This window comes from Mesocricetus auratus, unplaced genomic scaffold (genome assembly GCF_017639785.1).
Source record: "Mesocricetus auratus isolate SY011 unplaced genomic scaffold, BCM_Maur_2.0 Super-Scaffold_100676, whole genome shotgun sequence".
NCBI lineage: Eukaryota > Metazoa > Chordata > Mammalia > Rodentia > Cricetidae > Mesocricetus > Mesocricetus auratus.
Genome location: NW_024429266.1, coordinates 146,045,071 through 146,055,524, shown reverse-complemented (window position 1 = coordinate 146,055,524; position 10,454 = coordinate 146,045,071). Strand labels below are relative to the sequence as shown.

The following is a 10,454-nucleotide window of genomic DNA, read 5'->3' as shown; positions in this document are numbered from 1 at the left end:
TTCCCTATTGGCCAGCAGTGCTTTATTGACATATACACAGGACTTACCCAACATCTCCTGTTTTCTGTCTAAACAAAAAGAAAGGTCTTAACTTTAACATAGTCAAATTGTATATAACAGAACAGTTATCAAGTAAGAACATAGTTACAATATTTTAGCAAGATTTAAAGAAAATATCATCCATCCCATCCTTGTGAGTCCAAAATTCTATATGTAGCTTATCTTTTATCATAACTAAGGAAAAGTATAATTATAACTGTCTTCAACTCCATCAAAGACTACAGAAGGATAATATGTAAATACTAGGATTGACAGAGATATCTTACTGCCTGGACAGTCACCCGAAGTTCCTCTGTAAAGTTGGGGCATCCATCTTCAGCCCATAGGCCACAATGTGTCTGGAACACTTCTCAGCAAAGCAGGAAATTTTAAACTGTCCATCTGCATTAGCAGTCTGTCAGTCATTTTTCTGTGTCCTGCAGAAAGTCTCATAGACTCTTCCATGAAGCAGGAACCTTGTAAGACTGAGTTCAGCAGTCACTTTCCTGCGGGTCCTGCATGTCCAGATTATACAACAACAGTCAAGCAGTACAGGCAAGAGCAGTTTCTTGACCAAATGGCTAATCTTGCCATGTTGAAATCAAACTCCATAATGAAGTTTCTTCGATGCCCATCTTCCTCTCAGACATAATTGATGCTGCCAGGAGCAGACATTTCTCATTGTCAAGAAAAACCCTAAACCATTTTAAATGCCATTTTCTGAAGGTCTTTGAAAGGTTTGAAGTTTGTCTATCTATCTCAAATATATTTCTGTATATCTAGAAGACATAACTTTAAGTTCTGACTATTATAAGTAACTATCTATAGTCTGTATTGAATTATGCATTATGTTTTAAAAGATCAGTATAATCACAATACTTAATCAAGAGGAAAAATATACATATCACAAAATTGACCTTAAATTTGTATCAATAAATGAAAAACCATACCCATACCATAATTCTGCTTAAAGGAGATTGGCTGTGATCATTAGAAAATTATAAAGAACCCCATTTAAATGAAAACAAAGATTTATAAACAAGATGGGAATTAGGACGTTGCTCATTCCAAACTGCATCATGCTGGAAGGGGGGCTGATCATACCATGGGGATCATGACAAAACTCAGAAACCTGTATAAGTCCTTAGTTTCAGGGTCTGTAAGACTGCATCATCTTAGCTGTTTCAGTTGTTGGAACACTTGGTCCACTGCTTCCGGGGGTCATCAAACCACAGAAGCCTGGAAGGAATCCTCAGATTTTCATTTTCTGTAGAAACATAAACAAAAACTTCTATCCCAAGCAACATATCCTTATACTTAAATTTTGAAGGAAAGGCATTTTCAAAAGATATACGTTGAATTAATTCAGCAGCATTTATAATCAAGTGTACTTTAGCAGTTGTTCCTTCCTGAGCAATCAAAAAACTGAAAAACACAATAGCATACAGTATCCAGACTTTCTGTCTTTTTCCATCTTTACGTGGCTTATTTATTTATCTATTATTATTATTCTATTTCTTTTACTTTGATTTATTTATTTTTCTCTGAGACAGGGTTTCTCTTTGGAAATCAGCCTGCCTCTGCCTCTGCAGCAAATCCTACCAGCGTGGGACACCACAGCCAGCTTCTCTACTTATTTACCACTATGTTGGTTTTTTTTTCTCTCAATCTTATGTATACTTTTAAACACACTGTAAACCTTTAGAAGTTTTTCTTCATCGAAGTCTGACTTTACTGTAAATCTTTACGTTTTTCTAGCCACGTGTCTTATCTGTTAAAACCACTGCTGTTTAAACTGCCGTTTTTTTCCAAGATGGCAGGCGTAAGCGTAATTCCAGCTCATTGCCTCAGTCTATGCTTGGAGATGTGGTCCCTGCCACTTCCAGCTGTACGTACACAACTTTCAATCGTTAGCAGAGCCTCTTAAAAGAACCTTGCTATTTTTTTTTTTTTTGCTAAGTCAGGAAGCCTCACTTAAGCCAGCCGAGTGAATCTCTGTTTGTTGCTAGCAAAACAGAGCCCACCTGAGAAAATGCTGCTACCAAAAATCCATGCTTTTCTCCGTTCTTTTGTTTCTAAAATTCCTTTAAAGCTTTTGCCATTCTGCGTGGAAATTCAATCCCGCTTCTGACAACCATTTGTAAAGAGAAGCCTTCCTGCCAGCCTGTTCCAAAGCCACATCAGTCCCAAATAAACACACAGGAGACTATGTTAATTATGAAACTGTTGGCCTTGCTTGTTTCTTACTGGCTAGCTCTGACTTAAGTAATTATCCCATAATTGTTAATCTAAGTATATCTCTTACCCGAGAAGTTTCCAGGCTTCCAACCCCCTGGCGTTACATCTTGACTCTCAGTGTTTCTCCTTCCCAGAGTCCTCCTAGACTCATAGTCCCACATATCTTGATTCCCTATTGGCGATCAGTGCTTTATTGAAAAATATACAGGAATTCCCCCATCAGGGAGCTGTGGCTCCAGTGATCATTCCTCCTGATGCAGACAAGGACGATTTGTCCTGATCTCTCCTCCAGGTACAGGTAGGTCCAAAGCTCAGAGGATGATCCCTCAGGTACAGGCAGGGCCACAGTCTCCAGTGGATATTCCATAAGGTGCACATGGGGTCACAGGTCCTGTATCTCTGTGTTAGGTGCAGGGATTGCTAAGATCCTTATTGTCCTTGATACACAGGCGTATGTCATACAGAGAATGGCACTGGATGCTGATTGGACACAGGTGCATTTTCCCAGAGGAAGTTCTTAGACAGCTTCTGGAAGCCATTGCTGGGTACTTGTCCAAATCACTGCCCACTGTTTGCTGCTTTTTGTTGTTTTGACACAAATTCTTTTCTATACCTCTGCTTTGGCAGGCCTGGTGCTATGTAGCTCATGCTAACCTTACATTTGAAGCAGTCTGGCTTCCTGAGTTCTTGGTATCATGGCTGTACCTCATCACTCCTTGTGGGTCTGTTTTTTTTTTTTGTTTGAAGGTTTTTAAAAATGGAGTCTCGTATATTTTAGGTTTCTATTGAACATGCTATGTATCAGAGCCTATGTTGAACTCCTGATTATCGTTATCACCCCTTCGATTCTGATATCATACACATGTGGATCAAATTCAGTACTCAAAGGATACTAAGGAAGCCCTATCCAAACTGTGCTACATCAGTGACCTAAAAGGTGTCCTTTTGATGATCTTACCATTTTAAAAATACATGTATGTGTGCATCTAAAGACACAAATCTGTGGGTTCTGTGTAACACTGGAGGCCATAGGATCGGACAGGATCTCCTGGAAACTTGAGTGAACTATCATGTGAATGTTGGGAATTCTAATTGTTTTCCCCAGCGGTCTTTTAATAATGTAACTTGTTGTGTGCATCACCTTTTGAAAGAAAATGTGTATTTGGAATACAGTTATCAAGTAAAAGGGCCACCATTGCCATCAGATCACACAGCAATCTCACAAACCATACTCAGAGCAGCATTTGCTGTTCTGTAGACATTCTAGATCAGCATGTCCTGTGGGCACATCTGTGGGATATTGTCTTCATTGTTGAGGACAGACTCGAACCATCTCATGTGTCAAGCCCTGGACTGCACTGTTAGGATAGAACACACTAACTGAATAGCAAGCAAGAAAGCTCTCTTTTCTTGATTCTGGCAGTGATATGTGTACGTGATTGAATTCTTGCCTGAATTCCACTAAATGACAGTGACCTGGATTGCAGACCAAGTAAACTCACTCTTTCCTTGCTTTTTTCTCATATTTTACCATGACCATGGTGGTGACATCAGGACACCCTTCTTGTCTTTGTTAGATGCTAAGCTGATCAATGATTGATCTGTGGTCACTAGAACCACCTGAGCCACTGGCTCTACAGTTTGCTCTGACATTGATGAGGGATAAGGGATTCAAAGGAGTGAGCAAGGGGAAAGTTTATTACGGGAGGGTGAGACATGCTCCCGACTGTGCAGGTAGCCAAGGTGATGGTAATGCCCAGCTACATTGTTCTGAGCTGGAAGTGAAGTTGGTCATTTCGTACTGAGATTGGTCATTTTCTAGGCATAAGTGTGAGTTGAGCCAGTGATTATATCCCTTGGGCTTGTCCTGGGATGGTCAGGCAGCATTTCTCACATAGACAAGGGATGCTCACTGGCTGTGGTGGTCATCCCTGTTCTTTTTAGTTTGCTTGTTTTGCTGGACATTAATAAGACCATGTTCTCTTGGTCATGTAATCAAGTTGTTACCACAGACCCTTATCCTTATTACTCATCAGATGTCTCCTAAGTCAATACTTATTTCTATTGATTTCCTTCTTAGAAATATTCCCCATGATTGGGAAAAATTCATCAACAATTTCCAAAATGAGGTTTAATTGGTCATATTAATGTTAGAGAGAAACCAGTGAGAGGCATTTTAAGTTCAATACCATTCTCCAGGTGTCTGCCTACATCTGTGAGTGACTCTGGACATAGAGGCACATACCTTACTCCCAGGATTCAGGAGTCAGTGTTGTGTATTCCAAGAGTTAAGGAGGCATAGTACAGGAAGATGAGGAAGTCAAGGAAACCCTCTACTATGTAGGAAGTTCAATAACAACCTAAAATACTTGAGACTCTGTATTGATGCAGTAAAACAAAAGCAGGCCCATGTGAAGCAGGGAGAGATAGCACATCCATAATCGCAGCCACTCAGGTACCTGAGGCAGATTGCATCAAATGCTAAGGTCAGCATGGGTACATAGTACCAAGTCTGCCAAGCAGAGCTACAGAAAAGACACTGTCTCAAAACAACACACTAGCCTCTCTGTGTCCAGATATCAGTCTATTGCTGCTTGAATGCAAATGCCAGCCCCAAGCAACAGGCAGAGGACAATTGAGGATGGCTGGTGCCTCAGAAATATACTCCCAGCACTCAAGTTCACAGCCAGCTCCCATTTTGAAGGTTTTTAAATTGAATTTTTGAAGACAGTTTCTGTGTGTATCCCTGGCATTCATGGCACTTGCTCTGTACACCAGCTTGGCCTCAAACTCAGAGGTCTGCCTGGCTCTGCCTCCTGAGTGCTAAGATTAAAGGTATGCCCAACAACTGTCCAGATCCATTTTGAATTTTGTTTTGTTCTTTTTTGTTGTTTGTGTGTTTGTTTTCATAAGACTGGGTTTCTCCGTGTAACAGTCATAGCTGTCCTGGAACACACTCTGTAGACCAGGTTGGCCTTGAACTCACAGATATCTGCCTGCCTCTGTCTTTTGAGTGCTGAGATCAAAGGCATGCTCCTTCACCACCCAATGCATTTTGAAGTCTTAAACTATAGTGTTATTTATACTTAGGGGAGTGTGACATGCTTGTGAAGGTCAGGTCAATCTATGCAAGTTGGTTGTGTCTTCCATCATGTGGATTCTGGGGACAGAACTCAAATGGACCATTTGGTGATCATGCGTCTTCATCCACAGAACTCTCCCTATACCCACATTGTGTTCATGCTCATCTGTCCCAATCTTTGACCCTCACTGGGTCTGCTTTGGTTTCTGTATCTGAATTCTCCCGAGAGCAAAGTGTTATTTCCTCTCTCTAACGTTGCTCCTCTTCCCTTTTGGGTCTCATGCAAGTCTTGGGGGTTGAGGAGATGCCTCGTTGGGAAAACACTTGCTGCTCAACATTACATCTTGAGTTCAGATCCCAGCACGTTGTAAAAAGCTGGTGTAGTGATACAATCTGTAATTCCAGTGCTTGGGGGTAGAGACAGGAGAATCCCAGTACTCTATGGTTGCCAGTCTCCCAGTCTACCCTAACCAGTGAACTAGAGTCAGTGAAAGAACACACATCAAAATGTAAGTGAAACTAAAATATCTGACTTTTACCTGTGGCCTCTGTGAGTGCAGGTGGGCATGCATTCATGATTGAGCTCTGCATAAGGTTCAAATCTCTCACCATCCTCTGCACAGAAGATATGAGCCACAGGGACAGTGTCAACAGGGGTCACCACAGGAGCCAGGAACTTTTTACAACACTGCCAGGTTGCCAAGGGGTTAGAACTGGAAATCCCAGCACTCACTACAGATGACTGTCTGCTTTATTGGGTCCTGAGCATGGATACTCCTGGACTAGCTCTAGGACCTAAGAAAATGGCAGTAAAGTTGTTCAGTGTGGACAGAAGCATGACAAGGGCATAGGTATCCTGGTAGATTTTTCTCGATGACTTCAGATCTACACTTGCCACTGTATGGGCCTGGAAGCCAGAAAGCAGACAGCTCTGTGGCCATGCTCTGGGAAGTGACAGTAAATTCTCAGCACAGCCTAACTAAAGAACTGGGGTGCCACTCCTGTGCCCTCTAGAGGACATCAGCAGGCATTCATGAAGGACAGCCCACATTAGTTGCATGTGCCTGATACCTATATGTTTGTACTAGCGAAAATGGGATACAGTGGATACAGAGGAAGAAGGCAACAGAGCAAACATAAGCAATTCAAGGAGCATTAATGTGATGTCCTTAGTCCTCTTTCCACATCAGATCCCACCCTCCTCACCCCACAGAAAAGTCACTCAACCTCCTCTGTCCAGTGTTTCACCTTCCCTCATCATCCAAGCTCTAAAGTTGTCTTCCTTGGCCCTGCCATTGGTGGCTCACGCCTTTAATGCCAGCACCTGGGAGTCCTTCACCAGCTGTCTGATGACTGATCGTTCCAGTCACACCCTGCTAGGTGTATCTGACTGGTTACATTTGTGTTAGGTCATGTGGAGGCGTCGCTGTGGCAGGACATGTCTTAACTGTCATAGAAATCCATGTGGGCTCCAGACTGAAAGGTTCCTTTTGCAGGAAGGTCAGCAGTTTCTGGGCTGAGGTCCCACAATCCACCAGCTCCCCCCTTCAACTTCAGCTCCTGCAGTCTGGTCCTTAACTCTGGGTTCTTGGAGGTTTCTCCAGCCAACTGCTGCATGTCTGTGTCCAGGGGACCTAGTGGATGGAAAGTTCAAGACAGGGACAGAGGTTGAGGTCCCACTGTGTGCAGAGGGTGGAGCTGAGTCAGGTCTGGCCCAAGGCTCCATTATGTTGTCTGTTTTTTCGTTTTTCTGTTTTCAGCTATTGCCTCTGTTGAAATTCCAGATTCCCATCTGTAGCCTCTAAAGACCAGGATTATGAGTGACAGCCACCATGCCCAGCTCACATGACTACTGAGTTCTGAACTCAAAGCTAAAGTCTATTAAGGGTGGTTTACAATCAAGCTCATCATCTCTTACCCACGTGACACCTCTTCCCGACTTTCCCACTCTATCAATAGATACTCGGACCCCACAGGTGTCTCACTCCACCTGCAGCCAACCAGGGACCAGGTGAGACGTCAGCTTGATCTCAATCAGGTCTATACCATAACCTTGCTTTCTCCTTGTTTCGTCACCTTCTCCAACCCTCTGATAAGTTCATCTTGACTGCCCTCTGCTGATTCACATGGGTCCTCAAAGCCCTGGACGGGAACTCAGTTGGTAAAGTACTCAGTGTACAAGCATGAGGACCTGAGTTCAGATCCCCAGTAAAAAGCTGATTGTAGGGGATGTGAGAGGACATGGCTCCCTGTTGAGAGACCTTGCTGTTCTTGCAGAAAACCAGGGTTTGATTTACAGCTCACAACCATCTGACTCCAGTTATAGGGGAGATGGTGCCCTCTTCTGGCCACTGCAGGCACTGAATGTGATGAACAAAAACACATTCAGGCAAAATACCCATAAGCCCAACACAAATTCGCTCATTCTCTCTCTCTCTCTCTCTCTCTCTCTCTCTCTCTCTCTCTCTCTCTCTCTCTCTCTCTCAGACACACACACATACATATGTCGCTAACCACATTTCTAAACTATACTTGCATTTTTGGAAAATGTCTTCCTCATGCTAATAAACAGCAATCAAGAATTGTGTAAACTACCAAATTTTAATTGTGTTCAGGGATAGAAAAATTGTGGAACCCAGGACTGGATGAAGAATCACTTTGCGTCATTTGAATGTCCTCTAGCCTGCCCTCTGTCTCATTTTGAGAAACAGTCTCCTTTAGCCCACACAGGCCTCTGAATTGTTGTAAGGCCAGGGCTGAGTTTCAACTTCTGCTCACACCTCTCTAGTGCTCTACCATGCCTAGTTTTATCTCCTTGAGCACCTCATGGGGACAGGCAAGATGATCTGTCCAAACAGACTCCACTCTCTTTGGAAATCTGTTAGAAAATTCTTACTGGAGATGTTCCTGCTTGTCTACAGGCTCTAGGGACAACTAAACCTCTTAGTTAGTTCCTCCACGATCTCTGAGGCAGCCTCCAGAGAGCTAACTTAACTCTGGGATCATCTGCAATCAGCTTCCCTCCTAGCTGTGGCTTACATGTGATCACTGCTGTCTGAATGAGTCTAGGCTGAGCTCAGAGCAGGTGGGCAGGAACAAGCAATATCATGGATGTGTGTGAAGGGCAGTACCGGGTAATATGAGGAGACCCAGGTAGATCAAGAGATAGATGCTAGTTTGAATCCAGCCCGGCCACTCAAGTAGTAGACAGACCATTATCCCACCTGCCTCCAGGATCCTGACCTCCTCCTAAGGGGAACAGAACCCTGGAACTCACTCTTGAGTTGCTCACACATTCCTCCATATATTGCTACTTTCTAACTACAGAAATCACCAGGCAAGAAGAAAGGCCCCAGCACAGTGGCATCTTAACAGGCTGGTGAGACAAGACAAGGCATCAGATGACCACCTACACTGTAACATGGATGAGAAGAGGACCCTGTCTTATTCATCCCAGCACCCCATTCCCACCCCATTCAGGGTTCCAGCTTAGCTCAGCCTGGGATGCTCACCACTCAACAAGGTCTCCCGCTTGTCTTTGAACATTTATTGTGGCTGGCCTCCATTAATTTTGCTAGGTTTTCAGGATATATGGATGAATAGTATGTGGCCTTTGAGGGATAAAAACACACAACTAAGCATATAAAGGGAATGTAGTCTTTTGTTTTTAAATTGTAATTTATTAATTTTTTTGTGTATGGATGTTTTGTCTCACCTGCCAGTCTGGCAAGTCCTAATGCTGAGTAACTCTGTCCATAAACTATAACTTCTGAGTCTGTATTTTCCTTGCGAGATGGGTAGTCATGGGAGTGGGGTGCAATATATTTTTAGATTCTTTTCTGAGAATATCAATGAATTCCCCAATTTCCAGCCCCCAGAGGGGAATCAGCCATGTCTGGGAAGCAATGGCTGTATCACCCACCTACCTGGAGCACCCTCAGCACCCTCACACTGGGTTCCTCAGCAGCTAGGACCTGGTACAACATGTCCTGGGCAGCCTTCCCGGCACAGTACAGCCCCCAACCCTTGAAGGCTGTAGGACTCACAGAGATGAGATGTTAGCCACAGTCTTGCTGAGGCCAGGCCTATCTGTGAAGGCTTTCAGGGTACCTGAGGTCGAGGAGAACATGGAGATTAGGTTTAGAGTGCAGTAGTTGTTCATCTCAGCTGGGTTATTGAAGTTCAGGAAGCCTTTGGACACATCCCCAAGAGTAAAGGAGAAAACAAGACGGAAGAAATGACACAGCAGCGGGGACTCTCTTCTCTTCAGCCTTCCACAGTTTCTCTCATATCCCTTTTCCCAATTCATCTCAGATCTGCAGACACTGCTAATGCAAGCTAAGAATACACCTGTCTGAGACCTCTTTAGAAAAGCAGGGGGATTAGTTCTGAGACCTGATGTCTTGACTTCCGCTCCCACCAGGGGGCACTGTTGAAGGCAATGAGAAAGTTTCACAGGAGCTTTAGACAAGGAGGGTGGTCTAACCCTGCAGGGACATCCTGTTACTGTCTTCAGTCTGGACTTTTAGGGACGACCCACTGGTGAGAGTCCTTAGCCCTGGTCTGTTGGGGAGTCTCACCTGCTTTGTTGATGAGCAGCAGGCACTGCAGCCACTGTGGCCTGGGGAACTTGTACACTGAGCACAACAGCTGCTGCAGTCCGGCCTAGGTGCTCAAGTCGATGATTGCCAGCACCACTCACAGGCAAGGATGCTGTGTGCCCAGCTCCTCCTCCAGCTGCAGCAGCGCCAAGTCACTGCATGGGCTCAGAAACAGCACGGAACCGGGCGACAGCAAGGGACCCAGCAAAGGGGTAAGGGTTTGTCCAAAGCCTCTGGATGCCCCCGTCACCATGCAGAAAATGCATCCCAGTGCATCTCCCTCCATGCCTGGAGCTCAGCTGAGCACACAGCTACTAAACCTACACGGGGCGAGGCCTAGCCTTGGCATTGGGTAGCAGAAAGGCGTGCAAGCATTCACCAGTGTCTGGGTGAAGAGAGCCACAATTAGCCAGGGAGGCATGATCTGACAGGAAATCCCAGTCCTCATCTCAGAGCAGCCTGATTCCACTTCAGCCAATCACACAAGCTCAACT

The 10,454-nt window shown here is 44.4% G+C and overlaps 1 pseudogene; it reads right to left on the bottom strand.

The window, feature by feature from the left end:
- Positions 1-6,802: 6,802 nt before the first annotated feature.
- Positions 6,803-10,246, bottom strand: LOC101831221 (annotated as a pseudogene).
- Positions 10,247-10,454: the final 208 nt, after the last annotated feature.